This window comes from Patagioenas fasciata, chromosome 3 (genome assembly GCF_037038585.1).
Source record: "Patagioenas fasciata isolate bPatFas1 chromosome 3, bPatFas1.hap1, whole genome shotgun sequence".
NCBI lineage: Eukaryota > Metazoa > Chordata > Aves > Columbiformes > Columbidae > Patagioenas > Patagioenas fasciata.
Window position 1 is genome coordinate 83163252 of NC_092522.1, and position 25655 is coordinate 83188906.

At 41.1% G+C, this 25655-nt stretch overlaps 1 long non-coding RNA gene across 3 annotated transcripts in view; it reads right to left on the bottom strand.

Moving 5' to 3' along the window:
- LOC139827608 (uncharacterized) overlaps nt 1–25655 on the bottom strand; it is a 90277-nt gene that overhangs the window by 31636 nt on the left and 32986 nt on the right. For 2 of the 3 annotated variants that reach the window (XR_011738434.1, XR_011738436.1), the window contains exons 2-3: nt 23319–23480; nt 14629–14732 (exon numbers count right to left, since the gene is read on the bottom strand). This is a non-coding gene — a long non-coding RNA (uncharacterized lncRNA). Of the gene's footprint in view, nt 1–14628; nt 14733–23318; nt 23484–25655 lie in introns of all 3 variants that reach the window. The other variant, XR_011738435.1, reaches the window with a different exon arrangement.

Below are 25655 nucleotides of genomic sequence, written 5' to 3' on the forward strand. Positions count from 1 at the left end.
TCTGTCAAAAAATACCAGAATAAAATAACCCTCAACCTTAATTGATAGTTTCTTTTCATCAGGGTTTTCTTCACTTGTGACTTGGTAACAAAAACTAAGGTTCACCTAAAAGATGAGTCTTGTCTAGCTTCTATATGAGTTCCCCCCAGAAAACCTGTTAATAAGGTGAACAGAACATGAGCTGGAAAGAGGGGAGCATTGTTATATATGGCAGGCATCTGCAGAGAGCCTGGGGAGGACCGCAAGCCAAAGCTCAGTGTGCAGGTAGGACAGTATCCTCAGTTTCCAACCACCAGTGACTTTCTTCATATTGCAATAAATTTTTGTCAATAAGGATCAAGTAAATCCTAAGTTAAAAATCAAGACTACCAGTTCACAGACTAACATACCTATTATTCCATGATATTGCAATTATGATTATACTTTTTCATATTCACACTATTCTTTGAAATACCTTTTTGTTAACCTTAATATCCAACGGCAATTTAGACAGCCTTACTCCCATTTGTGTAACTAACTAAAGAGTGAAGTCCCACCTCACTGGGTCCTGGATTTTACCCTGGATTATCAGTGTTCAAAGTGACCTCTGAGCATTTTTTCCACTTGTGCCTACTGCACTGTGAAGTCCCATGTCTCTCAGACCTCCTGTGAGACATGGCTCCTGACAATACCCTCATGGAGAGTCAGAGAAGTCAGCCTGTACTTTAAATAATTAAATAAATACATAAATAAAGTAGAAAATGTATTGTTTTGTGGAATTAAAAATATTGGGATGAGTATAAGTGAGAAAATCATGTCAGAAAGGATAATGAACCTCTACTGTAACTACAGTACTGGCACAGCTGGCTTCATGTTGCATGATGATCTGAAATTGTTCAATGATGTTTGAGCATTGTGGAAAGCAGGCTTGGTAATTTCAGCTCTTTCATTGTTGAAAACGCTGTCTGAGAGGAGAACATGAGTTCATTTTATTTGTTTACTTTTAAAATCTCTTTTCCCTTGGGTAAGGTCCAAAATTCATTCCATTAACAGGAACTTCCCATGAATTCATTGTGTTTAAAAGCAGAAGAGATGTGAGGACTTATGCACCCATTTAAGTGATGCCATCCGGTGTACAAGCTGGAACATGTAGTTACACAAATACGAGCTGACATTTCACATAAATAGGGACACCAAAGGCAAGAGAAGTTTTCTTGGCCTCTGAAATTAGGCAAATCACGTTTCCAGAAGACACCTTGTTCTGCCAGCAACCATTTCCTGAGAGATTTTGTTGCATACAAAATATGATTCTCCAGAAAATGATGCGGAGGCAGAGGTCCGAAGAGCAAGGTGTGCAATTATGATCAACCCATTTATCCCAGGCTTTGACGCTCTACTATTTCTGTGAGTGCGATGACTGTTTCTGCAAGAGGACGTATTTATGAGATTGGTCCTGGAGGGGCAGCAGGAGCCAGAAACTGGGCTGGGAGTCTAAGGCAAGGTCCTGTTTTGTTGGGAGAGGGCTTTAATGTGGGCTGAGGAGCCAGCTGCTGGTGAACCTGTGCCTTTTGATGATTAAGGGAGTCCAGCATCTCCCTTATGAGGAAAGGCTGAGGGAGCTGGGTCTCTTTAGCTTGGAGAAGAGGAGACTGAGGGGTGACCTTATTAATGTTTACAAATATATAAAGGGTGAACGTCAGGAGGATGGAGCCAGGCTCTTCTTGGTGACATCCAACGGCAGGACAAGGGGTAATGGGTTCAAACTGGAACACAAGAGGTTCCACTTAAATTTGAGAAGAAACTTCTTCACAGTGAGGGTAACAGAGCACTGGAACAGGCTGCCCAGGGAGGTTGTGGAGTCTCCTACTCTGGAGACATTCAAAACCCGCATGGATACCTTCTTGTGTAGCCTCATCTAAGTGTTTCTGCTCTGGCAGGGGGATTGGACTAGATGATCTTCAACGTCCCTTCCAATCCCAAACATTCTGTGATTCTGTGCCCAGAGCAAGGCTGGATGTGGCCCTGACGAGACGAGAACAGATGCTGTGGACCATCAGTGACCCCAGTGCTTAAAAGAGTGGTGGTTCATTGATGAACAGTTGCTCTGGCTGGGCTCCTGCCATGGGGATCCCATTGCAACATGATTCTGCAAGGGTGAGCATCCCTCATGCCTGATGTCTGAGCAACTCGCAGAGAACAGTTGCAGCATGTCACCCTTTCCAAAGCCTTCTGGTGAACCCTTTCTATGCATCCTATTTCCTCCACCCCTCCCCACAAAGTGACAGAAAACAAAATCTGATTTAAAGCTTCTGTTTACTTGCCTTAATAGACCAGGGTTGGAGCCGAGCTTGCATGCCATGCTGATCATTACATTTGACAGTCCAGACTTGCATCTCCACAACAAGAAAGACCATGTTCTGCAGCCACTCCAATTAATAATGTGTGTCTTTGGGAGGCTTTTTTTTCGCATGGAAAATTTAGGAAACACTTTGAGCAGCATGATTTTCCCAGATACTGTATTCATTATTTTTTTCATCATTGTAATAGACAGATTCTCCCATGATACGACAGGAGCATTAACAGAGATTAGAGCTGAACAATCCCCTTCTACAAGAACAGGCCCTTTATCACCCTCTCCTACCCTCTTCTGCGATATTCTGTGATTTTGACAGAAACTCAGCTTCTGAAATCTTAAGGAACTGTATTAAATACCACTGTTGTGATTTCTTTTTTACTGTGAATTTGTCTCTCTCTTTCTTATTCTGAAAAGAGAAGCATTGATTCTGATATAGGATCTGCATAACATGAACAGCAAAAGGAGCAGCAAAGCATCCAGGAGAGCACGTCACAGGTTTTTCCCTGTATTCTTCCCTCCTCCTCCCCCTCCTCCTCCTCCTGCTTTAGATTCTCCAGGTGCTCTTCTACTTGCCATCAAATAAACAGCCCTTGTGAAACTTAAAATCTGATCTAAGAGCAGGTGCCTTTGGGCTAAATTAAAGTGTTAAATATGCTACCACAGCCCTTCTTAACTTTGCTGAGAGTTGATTGTATAGGTCTACAGATAAAATTTCTTTTTCAATCTATATATATTTGAGACAGCACCGAAACGCAATCTAAAAGGGAGAAAAAAGGCTGAAGTTTCCATGTTACAAGCAGTTTTGGGGATCATTAGTCGACAAATTTGCCATTGTGCTTTACATATTAGATGTTATTGTACTAAAAAAGATGTTGCTACACATGTAGCATGCCTGGAAGCATGATACAAAATAAAAATCAGGCAGGTGCCATACACAATTATTTAAGTCATTTGTAATATTTGGAAATACCCAGGTATTCCTATTTTTTACCTCTGCTATTTTGTCTTGTGAATATGTCTATTTAAAACACAGTAAAAGGCAGAACTGAAAATGTCTGAAGAAAAGCAAAAATTCCCACTCCCCTCATTCTCATTTCTTCCAATTTCCACTTAAGTTTCAAAATCGAAATCTTCCTCTATGTCAGATCCCAAAGTTGGAGGTGCTAAATTTTGCACACTTTGATTCATATTCTTCTGTCTTAAGAAGTAAAAGAAGAAAAAAATATTCCATGTTCTTGTTGGAGAGGTACAGAGTGGATATTATCTAAACTTCCAGTGAATCACAGCTGACAGTGTTGCTATTTCTAGGCCAGAGAATCACTGTTTGAACAAAAAGCAATCGCTGTGTCTCTTCAACCTGCGCTTCAGCAGAGTGAAACAGCAGGATTCCCGTACTGTATAATAACTGTCAGAAACAATTTCTGCTCTGTAAGTGAGGTGAAGCAAAATGTCAAAATATTTGAATACATTTCATTGAGGATATCTTCTTTTAAATTAGTGGAGGCTAGAGGAAGAGAATCCTATTCTCTCACATAATAAATATGCATGGAACAGTGGGGCCAAGTGAATTCTAATAAAGCTGGATCCTTGCTCGTTAATGTGTTAGAGAACCACAACAATAAAACACAATAATTATTAGTTAAAGAAATGCCAGCATTGGCCTTTTACCAACACTCCTGAACATATAAATCGCAATAAATTTAGACTGTCTGAAGGCGCTGTGTTAATTACCATATTTTATAAAATGCCTTGGGTAGAGGGGAACAATCGCAGTGACTGAGAAGGATCCTAGCCCGAGTGTATATATCTCATTATTAATACAACTGCATTCCTTGGAAATCATTAGCTGATCCATGTTTATCTTTGCTCATACCCAGAGAAGAATGGTGAGGAAAGTTTACTAACAACACCTCATAGTTTTGCAAGGATCCCAAAGCACCTAATGAAGAAAATCCTCAAGATTTTACAAATGCCGAGACTTGGGATTCTTTCAATAATATTATCTTGAATTTGCAAAGAATTGTCTTGTGCTCCCCCTTGATGCTTATAACACAGGCTGTCGAAGGCTGCATGGGTTAACAAGGTTTGTGCCCAGTGATAAGCAGCCACTTGATGGATTTAGGTCCAAGAGGATGGGTGAAGAGAGCACCTAATTCGCATGCCCCAAGAGCTGCCAGTCATGAAACCCTTTCAGACTATTTAATGTCAGATTCAAGAAAGCTGCAAAGTGTCACAAGAAAAGAGCAGTGATGGTGAAAGGTATCTGAAGTCCCACAATAGTGAGGAATTTCATGGAAGCATCTCAGCAACTCTAAGAGGTGGATCACTCTTACTAGTATATACCATAGACAAGTCAGCGGTGCACCAAAGCACGAGGATCATGGATGCATCCAACACAACATTTCACCTCTAGCTACAGCTAGTCCAAGACAATTCAGAGGAATGTGGGGAAAAAAAAGGTCCCAGAAGCCAAACTGTACATTGAGGAAAGGAAAAAATATATACCCAGCCCCTGCTGGTCACCTGTGGAAACTGAAACATGACACTAACGCTAAGTAAAGACCAGTAAAGACCAGTTAAATATATATTTGTATAGGTATAATTCTAGCAAGAAGAAGAGGAGGGCCTATAAAAAACCTCCCTTCAGTTTTGTAAACGAGTGTTCTTGGCGACTGTATTGAAATGTTGAAGTGGCTCCATCATTATGGTAGCGAGCAAAAATAATGAGCGCAATTTATAATGAGATAGGCATGTGTACAAACACACACACACACGAATGCAGGAATTCTCTCTGTCAGTGAAAATAAGGCTGGTCCTGAACTGATTTAGGATTCATTAGTTCACAGAACTCATTATGTCGTATTATGAGATAAGAGTTCAGCCCTATTTTTTTGTTTTACTGCCATAACCCACTGAAGTGTTGTTTTTATTCAGCTGATATAAAAATGTTTGCATCTGACGGAACCATTCTATAATAATTTTTTAACTTATTGTTTTTAAAAAAGTATTCACTTGAGTATACACAATACTGATTGACTGCTAAAATACTGATCTTTCCATAAATTCGTTCTCTGCTTGGTATTTTATCTTTTGTCTATTTAGGATCCGGTGAAAATTCGCTCAGGAAATGACCAGATCCTGCTAATGAACAGGTTGATTCAAATTACTGTACTGTTTTGCAATGGAAACCAGAAATCTTTTTGTTAAAAAGTATACATTTATGGGAAAATGAAAAATAACTAGGTTGTCTGGTTTTCTGCTGAAACTAGTATAAACTATATAAAACTAGCCTTGTTTCGACATGTTGATCAAATTGGTTGCATTCCCAACCTCTGCTAGTGAAGAAGATTAAGTCTAGTAAATATACATCCAGATGTCCAGGTATCGGAAGGCATTTTGACAGCAGCCCAGCGCATAATGACAGATTATAGCATGTTGCCTGTGCTGAACATACTCCCAGTTACACCAGTTCGACCAAAAAGCATTACTGTTAATATGGGGGGTTTGCATCTATCCAATGCATTTCCTTTGTAGAAAAAGAGAATTGTGATTACACTCATTGTTTACACTCCTCAGATACCCAGGTGATTTTATTTTGAAGGCAAGTGATAGCAAACAAATATTGCTGTTTTCTTCTAGATAAACACTTCCTCATTTGCGAGGATTCTGCTTGTTGATGTGATCGCTGGGTTGTATTATTTAAAATAAAGTAGCTGGAGATTATAGGTTTCTTTGGTAATACTGAAATGAAATTACAAACCATTTTGGTGGTGTTCAGAGGAAGATGATGGCAACCCTTGGTAATATACAGTGGTCTGCCAAAATTGCTGAAAAGAAAGAGGAAATTTCATCTAATCCACATAAATTGAGTGTAGGGAATATCAGGCTTTCTGGAAAATGCTTGTTTTAGTTCTGGTGTGTGGCAGGTAGCTATAGAAGATGAAATATCTATCTCAGCTCATCTAACCGTAACAAATGCAGGATTGGTCTCAACTGCATGTTTGCAAGTATTTTGAGTAAATTCAATAATCATCATTGCCCTGTTTCCCTTGTTGTTTCTTTCTGTTTACCACTCAGCCTAATCTCTCTCTTCTTCTTGTGCTTTCACACCCTAGGGATCAAGGGTTTGTCACTAATATGGTTTAATACCTCCTTGAGCATCCATTTTTGATTCTTTTCTCCATCCCATTAAAACTCCGGTCAATTAAAACCTCTTCTGTTTATATCCCCTGCTATGGACTTCCTGGTAATTGTTCCTTTACCTGTTGACACTATTTGCACCCCATAGCCATGCATGCACCCTGTTCACACAGGGTGAAAGCACTTGTAAAAATATTAATTTTTAAAAATCTGTAATTAATTAATTTATTCTTTTATTTGAAGATATTACATGTGTGTTAGTAGTTTTCTTTTTAGTTTCCTTTCTGGCCAACAGCAATGAATAACTTGAAATAAAACGTTTGGCTTTCAGTTAACTTTTTGTTAGTTTCAAACATATATACACAAGGATAACACTTTGCTTTTGGAAGAACTAATACGGCATGTATTCAAAAGGCTTACATGCATTGAATAGTGTATTTTAAGTGTACAAAATAACATGCTCCTTGTTAAGCATTAGGGAGCACGCCCTTTGCAGTTTAGATGTCAGTATCTTTTGCTGTTACTGTGGCACTAAAGAATAGGCAGTGTTACCATAAGCCTTCCAAAGGCTTAAAATGTTTTGATTTTTACTTATTTAAAAACATTGATGAGATTTTGTTTGCCTTTTTCAGAAAATCCAGGAAGGAAATCAGCCACATAAGTGCTTGGAACGGTAAATATTTTGACAGTCATAACCTTTCCTTATTGTCTTACAAGTATTACGGACTTAAAAATACAGTGGAATAAAGATGATTTTGAACAAGTAAATAAAGGAGAAGGTACCATAGGACTGTCATTGCCTTTCATGTGGGCTAAAAAACCCTAAGTCTCTCTCGAAAGCCAGAGCAAGAACTGATGAATATGACTGACCCCATCACAATTTAAATTTCCTAGCTAATGTGATTTAAGTTTGGATCAAATCTATTGAAGCAGGTTAGCAGGTTTGGATCAATGTTCTTTCATATTACTGTAACAGTTGAGCATCAAAATTCTTGTACAGATTTCTCATGCAATTGCCAGTAATTATCTGTGCAAACCATGAACAAATAGCTTTAAAATAATTTAAATAATGAAATCAAGGGTCTTCCCTCTATTTCTAATAAATCCTAATATTTGTGTTTCCTTCATCGCTTTTCTTTCAATCTTTATCTAAACACATTTGGTTTTGAACGCCAGTCGTTCCTCAGTTCTGTGGTCTCTGTAGGGCCTTTCATTTTAACAACAAACATTAGTGCAACACATGGAAATGGGACTGTAGCTACTGAATCTATAAGGTAATTGTAAAACACGTCATGTTGCTTCTTGGAAGAACACTGGGAAGAACAGCAACGAGTGGCAAAGTGAGGCCTTTGTTCTGTGAAAGAGAATATTTTGCCTGCCTGGGACAACAAAATCTTCAAGTGTCTGTGTAAGAAGGGGTGAGCTGAGCTTTCCTTCACAACTCTCACGTGTGGGCTGTGCATGAGAACACGTGTTAAGTGAAGGGTTGTGACTGATCAGCCCAAGAATGACCATGGTGAGAACCTTCAGAGGACAGTAAACATCTGCCCAAAGATGTGTCAGTTCCCCAGCAGACCCTTTCATTTTTAAACCTACTTCTTTGTGGAAGTACCCCATGCCTTTGTGCATTCGCTTTGTAGGTCAGCAGAGGCAACCACAACATGCTACTTTCTTATTTCCACAAAGAAACATGGGATTTTTCTTTTTTACTTATGGTTTTCAAATAATCAGAATACTCTAGTGGTTTTCAGTATGCCCAGGAAAACTGCTTTGGAGATAAAGTACTTAAAGTGTTTTGATTACTGACAGGATTCTACAACCACTTGTTTCATGCATTCTATTAAATGCAATCACCTGCAGACTACCAGAAAGGGCAGAAAGCAACAACCAGCTTTCTGAAAAGCCCTGAGTTACAAAGTCTGTTTTGCCAAGGGAATGTCACATTTTTGCTGAGTTGTGTTTGTTAAATATGCCACGTATCCAGTGAAAGAGATGTCATATTTCCAGGGAGCTCACATGTCCTGGCTCCCCAGAAGCATGAGCAAACCCTTTGCAAAGCTTCAGCTGTAAAAGGGGCCCAAAATTGAGCCAGGTACAGGAGCGATTCTTGTCTAAGTTTTGACTTATCAAGAAGCAAAAGACAGCAGAGAGGGCAAAGAAATTCATCCTTGTAGATGGAGGGTTTTCTCTGTCTGACACACATACACAGAGTCCCAATCCAATAATCTGTAAACTGCATGAAGGTGTGATCCTAATTGTTTAACTTGGAAAAAGATGTTGCACATGAAAAATGATCTATAATACAGATATTCTGAAGAGCAGAAAAAGTAGGAAGAAGCGGTGACTAAACAGAACTATCAGGAATGGCAAAAGGCAAATTAGCTGTGAAACTGAGAATAAAAATGTCTATAAAATCTGAAACTGAATATACAGTAGAGCAGCACCTGAAGTAAAAAGGGAGTCTCAGATCCTTTATGAAGCATTTTGTTACAGACGTAATTCAGGAAAGAATGAATTCATTTAAGGCACTTCCTTAATCATAAGATTCTGTCTTACAGGAGAAACGAGACCTACAAAAATAATTAGGGGCACGGAGTGAATTCATTTACAAGGGGAAAGATAACTAGTTATCTTTGGTAGGTGATGATTAAGAGTGGGAGAGGGATGCATAATAAGAATTTACAAATATTAGAGGCATAAATATACAAAAAGCAGATTATGAATATGCAGTGATGTATTTTTAAATCCAAGGACCAATGTTTGGGCTGTAGGTGACTTATTTGTTAAAGGAAAAATAAATATATAGAAAGCTTTTTTTCTAGGTAGGTAACTGGTTCAAATATGTCCCTGTCATGACATGATTTCATAATCTAAAGATAATTTAGGATTCTGCTTGAAATAATTTTACTCCTCTTTCAGGAGAAAGTGTTTTCACTACGAAGGCTGAGGCCCAGGCCAAAGCTGCTGCTCGTTGTCCCAACAGAGCAGCGAATGGCACACTCGGCCCCTTCCCAGTGCTGTCAAAGTGGGTTTTATTGGTGGGGAAGCAGAGGGAGCCTTGTGCCATCCTTGTGGTGCCGCAGCTTCACTGGGTGAAAGAAATTTTGTCCCCCAGGAGTGTCAGGATCTTATTTGTGATACACTGCAGGTAATTAGTAGAAACAGAACATGATTTTATGGGTCCATATTTCTGCAAAAATTGCACACATATTAAAGCCAATGGGAAAGGTTTTGCAGGAACAGATTTTCAATTATTGCACTGACATAAAGAGTTATGGATATGAAATTTCAGACAGATGAAAAAATTTATTGTGTTCCTCTCTAATATAATCCTAAAGTCTAAGCATAACAGGAGTTCTGCATTCCCCACTGACACCCAGACCAGCACTAAGATTTATCGAGTGTCTTTGCTTAAGGACCAATTCATCTGCTGCAATGGCCAACAGCAGCATGACAAAGCAGCACCACAAGCCAGTACCCACCTCATTTGCCTCACTAGCCACAAAACGAAAAGTCTCCAAATCTACTAAGCTCTAACCTGTTTTATTGTGTAATCACCACTGAATTGCATGTATAGCCAGGCTGCTTCCAAACAGCTGCATACTATGTGGCTTATGTGAACATGGAGACAAAGGCTAAGAAAAGAATGAAACAATAATAAACAGCTCTAGCAGGTAGTCTGAATGCTTCAAGCAACATTTGTAAGTGAATTAACATGTCCTTTCACAGTACACTGGTAAATACTCTCTATAGCAGAAATAAAAGCTGCTTTTAAAGCTACCTCATCTTTCACAAAGAAAATCTGCTGTGTACCCCGATGCTAACCTAGCTGACAAGAAATATCTTTCTCAGAAACGCTGCACATCAATTTTATTTAGAAGGGGGAGAACAAATAAGTCATTTGCTAAATCTGAAAAAGGTCTGTTGCATGCCCTTTCGTTACACCAGAACACACATTGCATTAGGACTCTTTCAAGTAGGTATTGTTTCACCGTGAAAGGTTACTGAAACTTAGAGTTTCAGAGAAAATGGATTTGATAATAATTAAATACATTCCAAGTAGGAATAAGCTTATGTCCTCTAAGAAATATAGTAGTATATTCAATTTCCCAGTTCTCAGGTTCCTTTCCAGACCATAACATGCCTGCTCCTTTTAAGAAGTCGTCTCCAGTGGTTTGGGTTTTACTGTCTTTAATCAAGCAAATCCACCTCTGTATCAATTAAGACCTGAAGAATTAGCACTTAGTGTCATAAAAGTATGTATTTTAATTTCTTCTACAATGCATAAATTGATTACATAAGGCAATCTGCTCCCCTCATCTTCGGCCCCTCTTCCTCTCCTTCCATTCTCCCATCTGAGTAATACGGTTCAGAGCAGAAAAGGTTAGGATTTCAATACCTGTGTGAATGAGGGCTTTTTTAGTGTGATACAAGGTCTCTTTTTTCATTATTTGAAAAAACACCATAGGTTTTTTCATGTCTCCTCCTTCACTATAGTTAGCTCTTCTTATCCTAAAATGTGATCTATCCATGTTTGAATTATGTTTATTATTGATAACAAAAGATTTTAAAAGGGAAAATGGAAGAATGCAAAGATATTTGATGCTCCTACTGGTGCTCTAAGCACAGATTTTCTGGAATTTCCCCTAAATGTCAAAGGTGTTGCTTTTTGGTTTTTCATTTTTTTTTTTTTTCCTTGCTACCTTTATCTTTCCAAGAATGATACAGTTCAGGGAATGGAGAGAGATTATTCACTGTCCTACCTCTAAATGAATGCCTGTATCTGACGGCCATGTGTGTTGAAATGAAGCTGCTTCATACGTCTTTTTCAGATCAGCCACTATGGTTTGGAGACTCTCTTTTGTTGCCAGATGCAGTCCCAATATCTATTTTACTAGTTGTTTTTCCTATGCAAAGGTACCAGTGAATATGTGTAGATGGTATAAAATGCCATCATACCGGCCGTGACTTGAAAAGAAGTTGCTTTACACCAGCTGAATATTTACTGCCAAATTGCTTCTCCACTAGTTTGGGGGTAGGTTGGATGGATGATAACAACCAGAAAAAGAAATGGTTGTAACTCATTTTGCTCTCAATTTTATCAGCATAATAATGCTTGTACTATTCAAGGCTTCTCTTTCAGTCCTTTGCTGTCAATACATTTCAAACTCAGCATCTAGTGGTACAAGCCAATTAAATCCCAAATTCACTTGTCAGAGCATTCCCTCCCTGTGTCTGCCATGTTCTGGAGCCAAGTTCTTCAGTTTCTTGGATTTAGTCCAAGAGGAAACATTAACAATAAATAACTATGAAGATCTGTATGCTGGGAATTAAAACAATATCTATTAAAGGTACTCCACAAAAATGATTTTGAAATGCATGATGTGAAAATTAAATAAAATCTGTAAGAATATTAAAGCTCCCAAGAAATAAATGGAATGACTGCTGAGAAAAGCTGAAAATGAGGTGCCCAGTGTTTTTAAACTGTTCAGATTTTTGGCAGCTTGCACAGTAAGTAAATGTTTTAAATCAGAAAAATTCCAAACAACTTTCAATTGCCTTTAAGAATGTTTTGGACTCAGTTCTTGGTGTGGACAAATGTCATGGAGGAGAAGAAATCTGGCTCAAAACTATGAAGTATGAGTACTGAAAAAACTTACATATGCACAATATGTGACTTTCTATTATATTTTTAACAACATTTCAAGGTTGCATACATAATTCATGGCATTTTGGATATCTTGGGAGAAAGTACAGTGTTGGAAAATTTCTGGATCAGCATCTCTGGGCTTGGGAACGGACCCATACCTCTGAAACTTTTTCAGTTCCCTTAAAACTATTCTGAATGTAAAAACTCCAAAGCTATGATCCAAAATCCACTACAAAAAAATAAATTTCTCCCTTTTCCAAAATGTGCTTGTAATCTGCCTGCATCATGTAAGGGAAGGGATTAATTCTTTATGTGGAATGGGTTATTTGGAAATGTAAGGTAATGGAAGCAGCATCCATTTCAGTCATTTCCTGCTTTGGAAAGAACAAACATCTTTTTGCAGAAGAGACTACGCTCTTGTGGAGGCTTTATTTGTTATTGTTGCTGGCTTTTTCATCACAGCAACAGTCACAATGAAAGATAGAGTGGCAGGCACTACGATGGCCGGGATGGTTTGGCATCTCACCGAGCCCTGTTTTTAAGGTGAGGTGTGGACAATCACAGCCTTGCTCCTGTCCTGAAGCCACCAGTGGCTCCCACACTGCCCTTGCACATGCTTTGCATGACATTTGTGGTGCTCGTACCTTCATTTGAGACCTTCTCAAAGCACCTTCAAGGAGATAAATAGGTTGCCCAGAGAGGTGGTAGATAACCCATCCCTGGAAACATTCAAGGCCAGGCTGGACAGGGCTCTGAGCAACCTGATCTAGTTGAAGATGACCCTGCTCATTGCAGGCCGTTGGACTAGATGGTCTTTAAAGGGCCCTTCCAACACAAACTATTCTGTGATTCTATGCTTCCATTATTCTCAGTGCTAGTAAATGGTGGTTTTCTCCCTTCTTGCATGGTTTATATCTGTTCATTTTTCTTTGTTGGAAATGAAAACCTACTTTTACAATTGTATACAGCTCCCAGTTGCCACAGTGCTGGGGTCAACCTGAGCTACAACACGAGTTGCCTCTCCAGGCTCACCCAGCCAACAATCACTCCCAAGCCAACCAAAACCAGAGGCCAGCACAAACACTTGAGTTGCAATTCCTTTCATCCACGCTGAAAAGCTTCTGGTGCGGTGTCACCAATGCCTCCCAGTCCTGCCAGCACCAGGCGGGTCTGCCGTCATGCTGGGGCTGACTGGTTCACCAAGGCACTCCACCCCTCTCCCCCTCAGCCTCCAAAAGCATCTCCTCCCCACAGGAGGGGTACCCACCACCTGCATCCCCGCGGGAGCCGCCAGGGTTGCTCTTCATCATGGTCTGCTCGACAGTTGTCTCTCGACTGGAGATATACAGGGAGACCCTTCAGTGAGAGACCCGGCCACGGGATAAAAGCCTCATGGTAAATAATAGCTGTTATTCTCAATCCTCTACACACAGAGTTTAAGGCAGAAAAGAAGAAAGGGAGAGCGAGTGCTGTGAAAATCAGGAGTGTACTGTGTGCTTAAGACTATAAAAAAATGTGGCTAGAAAGTAAAATAAGGACTAGGTAATGTCCTCATACTCAGGAATGAAATATTCCTTTAATAATTGTTTTCCTCTGCTACTCTTACAGCAGTTTCAGAACCTTGTGGTCCTGCTGTTTTTCCTATATTGCCAGTGGACTAAGATGAAGCAGGGCCACCCTAGTCCACCCAAAGCCTGTTCCTTCACATAACCCCAGAATCTAGTCAGGATCTTGGAGGACATCCATGCCACTCTGTTCCTCCCTTGGTACTCCCTGTTCTCCCCAACAGACTGTTTTACATCTGGGCAATGTTGTAATTATCTGCCCCAGAGGTTCTTTAATCCAGGCCTTTAGGGCAACTGAACACCCTGGATTTGCAGTTCCTTGCAAGGTGTCTTATTTCTTTCTCGTATTGGATGATGAGTAGCTACAACATTCTCCAGGGCTCAGTCCTACATGTCGTCCCCTTGCAAAGGAGGTCACCAAGAGAACAAGCCTGTCTGGGACAAGAAGATGATCACCCATAACAAAATGGCTTGTGTGAGTCTCTTCTAAATAACCTTCTACCATAAGTACTATTAGCCCTAGGGAGTGCCAAATTAAGAGCAATGTGAAATCTTTGCAAATGGTGACAAAATGATGGAGACAATAACAATGTAAATAACTTGGTAATTTAAATAGCTGGTTTATAAATAAACCAGAGTCAATATATATTCCTGCTGGTCTCTAAAGAAATTAGACCAGTAAATTCCTGTGAATCACAATAAGGAACATATTTTGTGCATTTAAAATAAATCTCGAAGCTGCATGATGAAGTACTTTTAATTATTGTAGAGTGGTACAGGCAGCAGCTTTATATATTATATCTCTCCAATCAATAACAAAAGAAGTGCTTTGCAGGAACTGATGCTGTACTTTTGCAAGAAAATAAGTTGTACTTCAAAAGTAGAAGTTGAATGCTAACCTTAATTTGTCCTTCCTACTCATTTTATTTGACACGTACCTTAAAATTCAGTTGCTGATCTCATGAAGGATCACAATGCTTAGAAGAATGGAGCATGCCTTAAACTGGGTAAAAGTTTGGTGGGTTTTGCATTTCAGTTGTATCTGTTAAGGAAAAAAACATACAGAAATACTTTATTTGACTTTATAATCAACACGTATGAAAGCAGAGATAATTTCTCTAAACATTCTTTTTATTTTTTAAAAAATATGAAAGGAACTCTGCAAGGTGGAGAGAACAGTATTTTATTTTAAAAGAGACAAAAAAATGCTCACAGTAGGCAAAATCCCCAAATGGAGCCTGTAGCCCGTTGCATTCAGCGGGTAGCCTGGATTGTTAGCATAATAGTAAAACTCCAACAGTGACACTTGAAGCAAAACTTTATGCATTTTTAAAGACAGCTAAAAAAAACCCCTCTGAATTCTTGCATTCTTGTTTTCAGACATGACATTGGAAAAATGAACCGATACATAGTCTTAACAACCAATGTTAGCATCCTGGACTAACTTCTGAACAACTCTGTGCAGCACAAACACTTGAAAGATATTGGTCCCATCCAAGGTCACTGCAAGTCTGTTTTTCAGAAAATCCAGCTTGCTAATAGCTGGTTTACATTTAGATAACCACATCTGTCCTTCTGCAGCCCTTTAGGATCATTCTTCAGCTTTTCCTAAAACAAATTCCATACTCTTCCTTAACCGAGCAAGCAGTGATTATGCTATTAGGAAGGATTAGCATTCTCTGGAAATCGTTTGGTGGCTGAGATACTCACAGGAGTACATAGTTAACATTTCCTTTGATCACACTCAGGGGAACAGGATGTATGCGTGGGGTACCGGAAGAGTTTGTCCCAGGCACGGGAGAAGGTGGTTCATCTCCAGACCTGGGGCTTCAGGGCTAAACTGCATTAGTTTTCTTTCTCATAGCAATACAGGGCTTTTTCTCAGGAGAGCCTACAGCTGCTTGTGGCCGGTAGCAGAGCCTACAGCCACGAGTGTTTGCTTAGCTCCTGATATTGGTGTGTATTTTGTTCTGGAAATGGCCACTGTTAGCTATTGATTGTGTCATTTCACACCTTCAGCCTTTCTCATGCTCCAGATACATTGTGGATTACTCCAAACCCATTGGAAATGGGCATCTGCTCAAGATGGCTTCAATGACATTTTCTCCATTTAACCACTATAGAATATTTCTGCACGAGCTTTCTCATTTTTGTCATGTTTAGCACATCTGGCAGAATCATCGCACTCATAACAAGTGACATTCTAATGGCACCTCTGCACCAAGGTATCCAGCAAACTTTGCAGAGCTTCCAGCTGCCCCCAGGCAACGCGTTATCAGTGGTTCCTCAATGGTACCAGGTAGTGTCCAGCCAGCTCTGAAGGAAGGCTGGGGATGGGCAGAATGAGATATGCAACTTTAAACTGACCTCAGGGTGACATTATACTGGGATTAAGTCCTTGGTAATTTTAATGACTGTAGCAATTCAGGAATCGGCCTGTCTATTAGATTTCATTCCAGTGGAGCATCTTCTCAACATTGCATTGCATAGCAAAGAGCTGTAATGAGGTGTCCTCTGCCCAGCCTCTCCATCCCAGCTCTTTCCCTGCTGCCCCTCTCCTCCCACAGGGTTTTGTGTGCCCTGGCACAGTCCTCCCAGGGATGGGAGATGGGTTGCCCATGGAAAAAGGGCAATAGGTGGCTCAAATGTTCAGATACTTGCTCTGAATGTCTCTCCATTGCCTGCATCTATACTAAAATGCCCTGCCCAGGTGGTTCTGCCAGTCAGAGGTGTGTGATTTCTCACCGGAGGGACAGCAGCAAGGCAGCACTTTCCCCAAGAAGAGCTAGGGTTTTGACTGTGGGACAGAAGGGCATTGATTTCAGAAGACGTATAGGGATGTCCACAGGAACCTGGTACATAAATCCACACTGTGTGACAGAGACGGATGCACTGCTTCCAAGCGAAAGAGAATTATCTCCCGAACAACAGCACTTGCTGCAGATCTCTGCCTTTGCCTACACAGCCTGCCAGCCAAACTCCTCACAGAATGATTCTATTTGTTTGACAAGAGTCACTGTGATCACCGTCCAAGACGACACATTCACTGTTCGCAGGAAGCCGTGGGTTAAAGTACAATTGACCTTCAAAACCCACCAGCACAGGCAGTGGTTTGCTGAAGTGAAATGCAAGGCTAATTTATGAATGGGGCAACTCATCATCAGCATTTTAATGAGTAAACGATGTGCCCATTCATTATTTTCCCATTTCCAAGTGTTAATACACAGGCCAGTGATAATTAACTGAAATTCTACCTTTATAAAAAAGTGGCACTTCATAAATATAAAATTGTGCTATCATCTTACATATCTGGTGGGTTTCCATGAATATATAAATCTGGCAATTACCTCTGGAACTGTTTGCTAAAACACAAAAGCAGGTTAGTGAAGAAGAGGAAAGTCATACAGCAATTAAAATCTGAGAAACAAACAAAACGTCCTCCTGATTCAAAAATTCAATGACAGTAAACAGGGCAATGCAATCAGGAAGGAAAGCCCTGCACTAATCAGCAAAGGTGATTTTTCACGTAACTGGAGATGCAGTTGAGTGAGCAGTGGTGAAACCTGCCTGCAGTCAGCTGAGCAAGGCTTTGAGGCACTGAGCATCTGAAATTCCTGCCCAAGTAAGCGGAGCTTGGAGTTGCACGACTATATCAGAAGGTCATCCCTCTTTCAGAGAACGAAGAGAGGCTCTCAGATTTCCAACAGTTTATTTGAAAAGCTGTTTGACAAACTGTTCCAGATGGAGAATAGATCCCGCTCTCCACCTTCATGGGCCCACGTCACAGCTATTAACAGAAGACACCCTCCTGCATGACCTGTTCAAGGGAGATGGGATGCATCACAAGGCACCCCATGGTTTTTCCTGTGTGACCATGGAGAAGACATAAAGAGGTGGGATGGAAAACCTACTGCTGCTCTACAGGCACAAATGTGTGAGTTGCAAGGAAAAATCAAACACACATGGGAGTTCTCCCAGGAGAACTGCTGCTTCGGTTTCCAGTGCGCAGCTCCTCAGACAAGGTAGATGGAGTTCTAATCCCTCCCTACAGGACATGAGTAAACAGGATGGGTTTAGAACATGCATGAAATGAATGAACCCATTACAGGTTCATAGCATCAGAATGGGTGCTGTGCCAAGAATTAGAGGGACCCTGGTCAGAACCACAAGAGCTCTGGTAAACACCAGCACACAGTGCACCCTAATGCTACGGAATTATAAAAGGACAGAGTCTATTAGTATTTCTGGAGTAACAGGGTGAAACTCAAGATTTATTTATATTGGAGTCTGAACTGAGAATAACCGGGAATGACCAGGAAAAGCACCCTATTGTGACTGGCTCAGATGCTCTGTGCATCCTTGGCACATATTACCTCAGACGAGGGTATTTTAAGGACCCAAAGGGGTATCATTTGGTCTTTGGCATAGCAGCTGTAGAGACTGAGGACATTAAACAGCTGTGTACCTTGCCTGGCCTCTCACGAGACCCCTCTGTTTTGAGGCTGCCGAGAGCTGAAGAACAGCAGGTGTCAATTGCTGCCACAACAGTGCAATGATGACAATATTGCACCAAGTGAGACTTGCCATGGACTGATTCAGATTGCACTGGAAAAAGATGGAGATCCAGAACACCTGCAATACACTGATGCCATCATTGTATGGGGCGACACAGCAGCAGAAGTTTTTGAGAAAACAGAGAAAATAATCCAATATCTTTTGAACGCTTTTTTTTTTTCCATAAAAAGAGATAAAGTCAAGGGACTTGCACAACAGATCTGTTTTTTTAGGAATGAAATGGCAAGATGGGCGTCACCAGATCGTGATGGAGGTGATCAACAGAATAACAGCTATGTTCCCATCAAATTATAAAACCAGAAGCCTTCTTAGGTGTTGTGGGTTTCTGGAGAATGCGTATTCTGGAATTTTTATGAGTTGCAAGGCAGAAGGGAAAGAGTTCAGGTCTCATCGGATTATGACTGCCATCCCGGTCTGTAGTCTCTTGAAAACTAAGCAAGAATAGATGCTTGGAACAAGATTTCAGAAGAAAACAGGGAAAACAGACAGTGCTGCTGGCTAGCAGGAAGACAAGTACAGCCACCTGTACTGTGCAGCACATGTTAAACTGGAGCTGTGTTTGTGCCGGAGCACACCAGCAGCTCTGGAGCTGGAGTTCCTCTGTGGTGGCCTCAGCTGCATCAGTGGAGGCTGTGACAGCACTGACTTGGCTGAGCCCACCCCATGGTGCCTGGCTGACCGGATGGGTGTGATACCATGATACCATGCCCAGGTCCTTGGTTTGGTTGGTTCCGTATCTCCATCATCAAGTGGGGTGCTGGAGACACCTACAAAACAGGCTAATGACACTGCGGCAGAGGGTGGCACAGACATGTTGGAGCAGATGGCTGAGCCTAGATTTTAACCTGTTGCTCCTTCGCATTGCAAAGAGGTGCTGTGCCATGCCCTCCATGGGGACAACGCTGCTTTACCAAGAGGAAAACCTGGACTCTCCCACTCCCAGATGAGTGGGGGTACACGAGGGACGAGGAATATCACTGAGAAAGGAAAGGGAGAGAAGAGGGATTTCTGTTTTGGGGGATATGCTGTATGGCTTAAATTGCTGTTTTAGCTGTAAACCCAAATTCTGACTCTGGGGTGAGCAAAGGGTTTCCATCCCGCTTCATACTTACATGCACAAAGTGGGCAGCACCGTGCTGCAGTCAGAGAGCTGCTGCTGACCACTCACCCTTGTGCAGCAGTTTTCCATGGGCCTGGGTGATGAGGAGATTATCTTGCCCACAGCAGGTGACAGTGTTGATTCATGGCTCAGCCAGACGTGGTTACTTAGCTATGCAGCTGCCATCCCCCGGCTTCCCACATCTCCATACAGTTTCTGAAGCCAAGACTGCTCCAGCAAGGGAATGCACTGGGCCTAGAAAGGCAACTTCCTTTGATGAGGACCTTTCAAACCTTTTTGACCTGACCTCACTGACAAAAGAGCCCTTCAAAGAAGATGAACTGTTTCATGTGGCAGCAATTTCTCATGTCAATCAAAAAGATTTTTTTCTTACAGCAACAACTCTCTATCCTTTCCCCACAAAATTATTCATTTTAATACAGCTGTCCTCCTCTCTACAGCAAACACCCTTGGGTAGCATCTTCCAGTGTCTCACAGACACACTCTTCAATTCGCATTTCCATTTTTTATTTTCTTTAAAAAGGGGGGAAAGGGAATACATTGAGCTTTCTTTGATTAGGATTCTTCCATTGCATTTTTAAAACAAACATCTTCTAAAAAGCAAGTTCCTGTATGAGATCTGGTGGTCTTCTGTATGTCTTTTGAGAAATAGGTGCTCAACTTCTTTTTTTTTTTTTTTTTTTTTTTGTTTTCTTAAGTGGTAGAATATTTGACCTGATGGCCTCAAATTTTTTAACTCAGTTTTCTGCCTTAAAATATTGCTTCAGCAGTATCAGCAGTATTTGTACTTCTATGACATTGGGAGATACAAGTTGAATAAATATTTCTGATGTTGAAGTAACGATTAAACTTCAATGTGAATCCTGACCTTGAAAGATATTTTAGCCAGGAAGCAAATAATACGGATGCACAACTCAGAGGAAGCCATAAAAGCTACTTAGGACAGCCTACAATAGATTTTCAGCACATAAAATTGTCCTGTGTTGAAAGTCCATTGTTTTACATTCCTCCCAGGCTCAGAGGGAGCCTTGGCCTCCTCTGTGACTCCTCTACATCTTTGGGAAGGAGAGGTTTCCTTCCCAATGATATAAAGCATCTGTCCTGCTCCTTGTGCAGGGAATACAAAAGAAATACTCTAGTAGGTTAGTTTAGAAGAAAAGCGTTAATCCAGTTAGAGGTTTCGAATATCTCAAGAGCTTCAGTGGAGATGGATGCATGGTCAGGCAATCAATGGGGTGGTCAAATACACACATGTGATTTAATCATGTTGTCATTGCTCCAGGACTTTCCTCACAGTTCCACTCTCCACCATATGGCCATCATTACTTCAGAAGTCTGATATGCCTGTGTGTTGAACGTGTTCATAAACAAAACTATAATGCTTGTAGTTAGGACTATATACTTGTTTTCACCTTTTCACCTGCTTCTAATTTTGTTGCTCTTTATCTCCTCCTTTGTGACTGTCAGTGTTTTCTCAATTCTGAAATTATGTATTTATCCATTTATTTAGAAAATCAGTTGGATTAGGCATTTTAAAAACATTTTTAAAAGCCAACACTTTTTAAAATGACACCAAACTTGTCAAAACAAAGAGAAACTGGACATTTTTGAGAAAGAAGATATGTAGGAGAGCAAAATGTGCTTCCTGTCAGCTGGTGGAAATTAGCTGTGTTTTGAAAAAATCGTAAGGGTCTTTTTCTAAATGGCCTTTTTTTTTGCATGCTCTCTGCATTTAATGATGTGCTGTGATCACAGCCTAGTGGTTCTGTGGGAATGCCTAGTGTAGGAGTATGTAAATCACACCCTGCTTTGCTCAATGGTTATTGGAGTTGCATGGAAAGCTTTTCACTAAGCTGCTGGAGAGATGCTTGTCACTGTCAGTGTCCAAGTTTTATCCCTCTAACTCAGGAAATTTACCCATGTAACTCAAGAAATTTTACATTAAATGAAGCAGAAAGTTGAATCTCAGGTTGTACCTCCTGAACAGCCCCAGGTGCCCTGGTGCTAAAAGATCTAAGTACCTTGCAGAATAGGTCTATTCCTGTCAGTTTCAAGAAACACAAAAAGAAAAATCCATAGGAATTCTCTTAGAAGATTAGTATTGTAGCAAAATTAGAGGTTCAAATGCAGGGAAAAAGACTAGAAGTGGTAGCTGAACTCTAATTTTGTTGTCTAAACCTGGCTTTTAATTACACCATCAAGCAGTCCTGTGCAGAATCCCAGGTTGCCGTGGATGCTGAAACCTGCTGATTATTTATTGCACCATATCTGCCCCAGTTATTCCCAGGGGTCATGGGACGAAAGAATGGGACCCTTCTGACTTTGCAAGCCTCACTTAAAATAAGGAATACTGCTATGAGCCAAGGCATGGGCTGAGCTGTACACACAGCTGCAAATTTTACAGAGGGCAGCACTACTTTTTCCATTGCATTTCAATGGCCAAGGGAAATTGAGGTTGAATTTTAGTTGCTGGTCCTTATATTATGCTAGAACATAGCTAACCTGAATATTTACTTAAAGGGAAAATGAGCATTTGAAAAAGGCTGTAGCAGAAACCTTTGGTCAGAGCTGTATTTTTATAGCTTTCCTTTGGAAAAATAGTTACAGGATAGGAATTTTGGACCAGTTTTGTGAGGAAAACAAACAAACAAACACCTGTACTTCCTGAGATTCCACCCATTTTTCATCCCTTCCCAACCCATCCCTCATAATTTCTTTAATCCGTTGATGATTGATATAAACAAGTTTTACCAACTACAGCTCTCAGATTATTAGAAACTGTGAAAAGCAGCATCTGCAAAGGGAAGAGGGATCCAAGGAAATGCTGTGCTTGAGATTTCCTTGGGGAGGAGCTCAGTGGCAGGAGCCTGAGCCCAGCAGTTATCTGCAGGGTTTGGTTGTCAGCTGGCCAAGCTGTAGGTGCTCCCTGGCCAGCCCGTCGGCATCCTCATCCCACGGGGACCAGCCAGGGAACACGCTGCTGCTTGGGCGGCACCGGGGGTGGTGGAGACATGACGGTCTTGGGAGAGGTGGAGGACAAAGTGGCAAGGGGATGATGCAGTGAGAGGGTATTGAGGACATACGGAACACATTGAGGATTTGGGATGGTTGTTGGGGAGGAGGAGGGGAAAAGGAATATAGGGCACAGTTTCATAGTAAACTAGGCTTCGTTAATGATGCAGCTCTCAGAACTGCTTGTTTTCTAACTTGCAAAGAGTCTGTCAAGTGCTGCCTTTTTTTCTCTCCTAGACTTTTCTCCTCATTACTGTGTTCTTTTCTTTATTGTCATCCCATGCTGTGACTTTGATTCTCTGCTTGAGTCACAACATATCCACTGCCGCTTTATATTTTGAAATGCCTTTACATCAGCATTAATATAAGAATGTATTTTGGCATAATAACTGTATCCAGTTATTGACCACATAATCAATAGTGCAGTGCTGGTAGAACCTTTGCTGCCATTTAAATCAAATAATTGACCAAAGCAATAAAAACCTAAATGTATAGATCGGTAAACGGTTCTAACAGTTGCTTTATATTAAAGGGAAAAAAAGAGACTCAAGTTTGTTTTTTTTTCCTCCCAGTCATATATAAAGCTGCCATATAAGATGATTTCATCGTATTCTTCATCTTTCAAACAACCCCAGGATTAGGCACAGATTCAGGCAAGTGTCAGGCTGGGCTCCTGGAAAGCTGTGGGCAGCAGCGGAAGGGACCGCAGGCCATGTCACACCTGGGTTGCACTGGCAGAGCAATCCGGGAGTCAGAGGCACACGTCACACCCCGCGGACGTCTCCACAAGCCTTGCGCGGCTCTCAAAGCAAAAATCAAGTTGTCAAAGGCTGCGTCTATGCTACTAAATAAAGCAGGGCTAGGGAGCAAGCCTGACTGCTGGCCATCCAGGCTACTTAGCTATTAGCTGTTAGCTCACACCTCAGCGTGGTCTTGCTAAGTGTCAGTTTCTCTCCCTTGGGAGTGCGTGGTCCAGGCTCAGCTGCTGCTGCCAGGCAGGATCCAGCAGGATCGGCTCCCTCTGTCCTGTGGGCATCCAGGATGCTCTCACCAACACCTTGCGTGTCCTCATGGCTCGAGTTCCTGCTAGGAAAACATCACCGTCATCGTCTGCAGACCCTCATGGTTCAGCACCAAATACAGCAAGAACAGAGCCAGAATGCTACATTTATATCTAGGTCTGTAGGAGCATCCCCCAGTGCCCAAGGAAGAGACAGAGTTTAGTGCCATGCAGCTATTAAACTGCAGAGATCAGGACCTGTTTAATTTTGCAGTAGAAGTACAGATGCTGAGACTTGGAGTGTAGGCATCTTAGATGGGGAATACCTCTGCAAAGGCACATGAACTGGTATGAAGTGATGCAATGGGATCTCTCATCCCATTTGCAAAGGTGTTTGACTTTATTGTTTTTTAAGCTAGATAAACCTTTGAGTATTGAATTTTGATGTCCTAAATGAACTTAATTTTCAGACACTGTTAATGCTCAGCATTACGGAAACTAAGACCTTTTATAGACCCTAGGCCAGGCATCTAGCAACAGAGGAACCTCAGCTCATTGGTTACTTTTGAAACTCCTGACCTGAATTTCTGGCCAGCTTACTCCCTTCTCTTCCTATATGTTACATAGTTATGTAAGAATCTCTCACCACTGTACTTCTCCATGAACCTGGTTCAGGCCTTGTCCATTCCAGTTGAAAGGAGAATTTCTCCCAGTAATGGTGAAGGAGTCTTATCAATGTAAAGTTTCAGTCTGAACACACATGAAATCAGAGGCAGATAGCCAGAGTTTCAGGGCTCGAGAAGAAATCACGCCACTGGTACTCACCTCCCTGTACTCACTGTCAAACTGATGGCAAGACAGTGCAACTCTGTTTAGCACTCTTTGTGGGGTGTATTGCCTATGATGGATGTGTGCACATCTTTAAAACACCTCCATGCTTCTGAGACTACTTGTTTGTGTGGAGTGCTTTAGGAAGGCAGTCTTTTTAAAAGGCTGATTAGAGGTATTTGAGAAAAGAGAAGACAATGCACTGCTTTGGTCCCTTTAAGTCTTTGTTTTATGTAATAGAGATGAAATTGTTTTTGCTTACTAAAGCCAGCCTTGCACTGTGAGAATTGCACCCACAGTTCAGGCTTTGTGGTCTCACTCCCTCAACTGAGATCTTGTCCTGATGACAGGCTCTCTCTCCTCCTTCCCACCTTTCCCAGCCTCTAGGGTCAGCTGAACAAAAGTCAAACCACAGCCCAAAAGGAAGGGAAAAAGGATGAGAAGTCCTCAGAGATCAGCTGCAAGGGGGCAGCTCAGAGCCGCATCCCAAATCCCCCTCTCAGGTGTCTCTCTTGCCTCTTGTCTCTTGGCCTCCCACCCTGGGGCCTCATGAATTTTTCACAATTCAATTGGGGCTTTTGTAGTCAAATGGTCAAATCTATAACTCAGTTGTTAATTTAATATACAACGTAAATGTAACCTCCAAGTACAAGGAAGAAGCTCAAAGTCTGGACCCTGATCTGAAATATTTTACATGTGTGTTTTTAGAACCATAAACAGACCGTAAGCAGTTGTCCCCTGCTGGTTCACAGATCTTTTTGAAATCTGACTGCAGCCTCTGTTGGCACTGTTGTCTACATATATGTAAGCTTTGTTTTTCATGCATATTCATGTGGTAGGTCATTTATACATAACATAAACAATAACAGACCAAGGACTATGTCTGACGGACCCCAACAGGACTAAGCTGAAAAGAAGATTTACTGCTTCTAGTAACAATATTTTGTTGGCAATTTGACAGCTTTGACCTAAGCCAAGTGACAGCGTTAGGTGATACACAGTATGCTGACAACTTATTACATAAAGTATCATGGTTGGCTGTCAAAAGCTTTCTTGGAATCCAGAAATATAGCTCTGGCCAATTTTTATGGCAGTGAAAATGTGTTCAGTAATTTCTACCAAGGCGGTTGTTGAGTGGGGAGGCTGAAAGACAGGACTGATGGAGAGTTATTTGATAACAACAACAACAAGTTGTCCACCTGCAATCGGGCAGGTTTATCCACATGATTTTGTAACCTTCTTGGCAGTGACTCAGACATTATGATACAGTCTGGACAATTCCCCTTTTTCTCTGAGGAAAAAAAAACATAATCCCAGCAAAAATAACATGCTACCTATTTCCTTTTTAAACTAAAAAATAATTAGGAAGGAGTAGCAGTGCATGGGAAAAATCAAGCAATGCCAATTGGGTATCTCATTTTTTGCCTTGA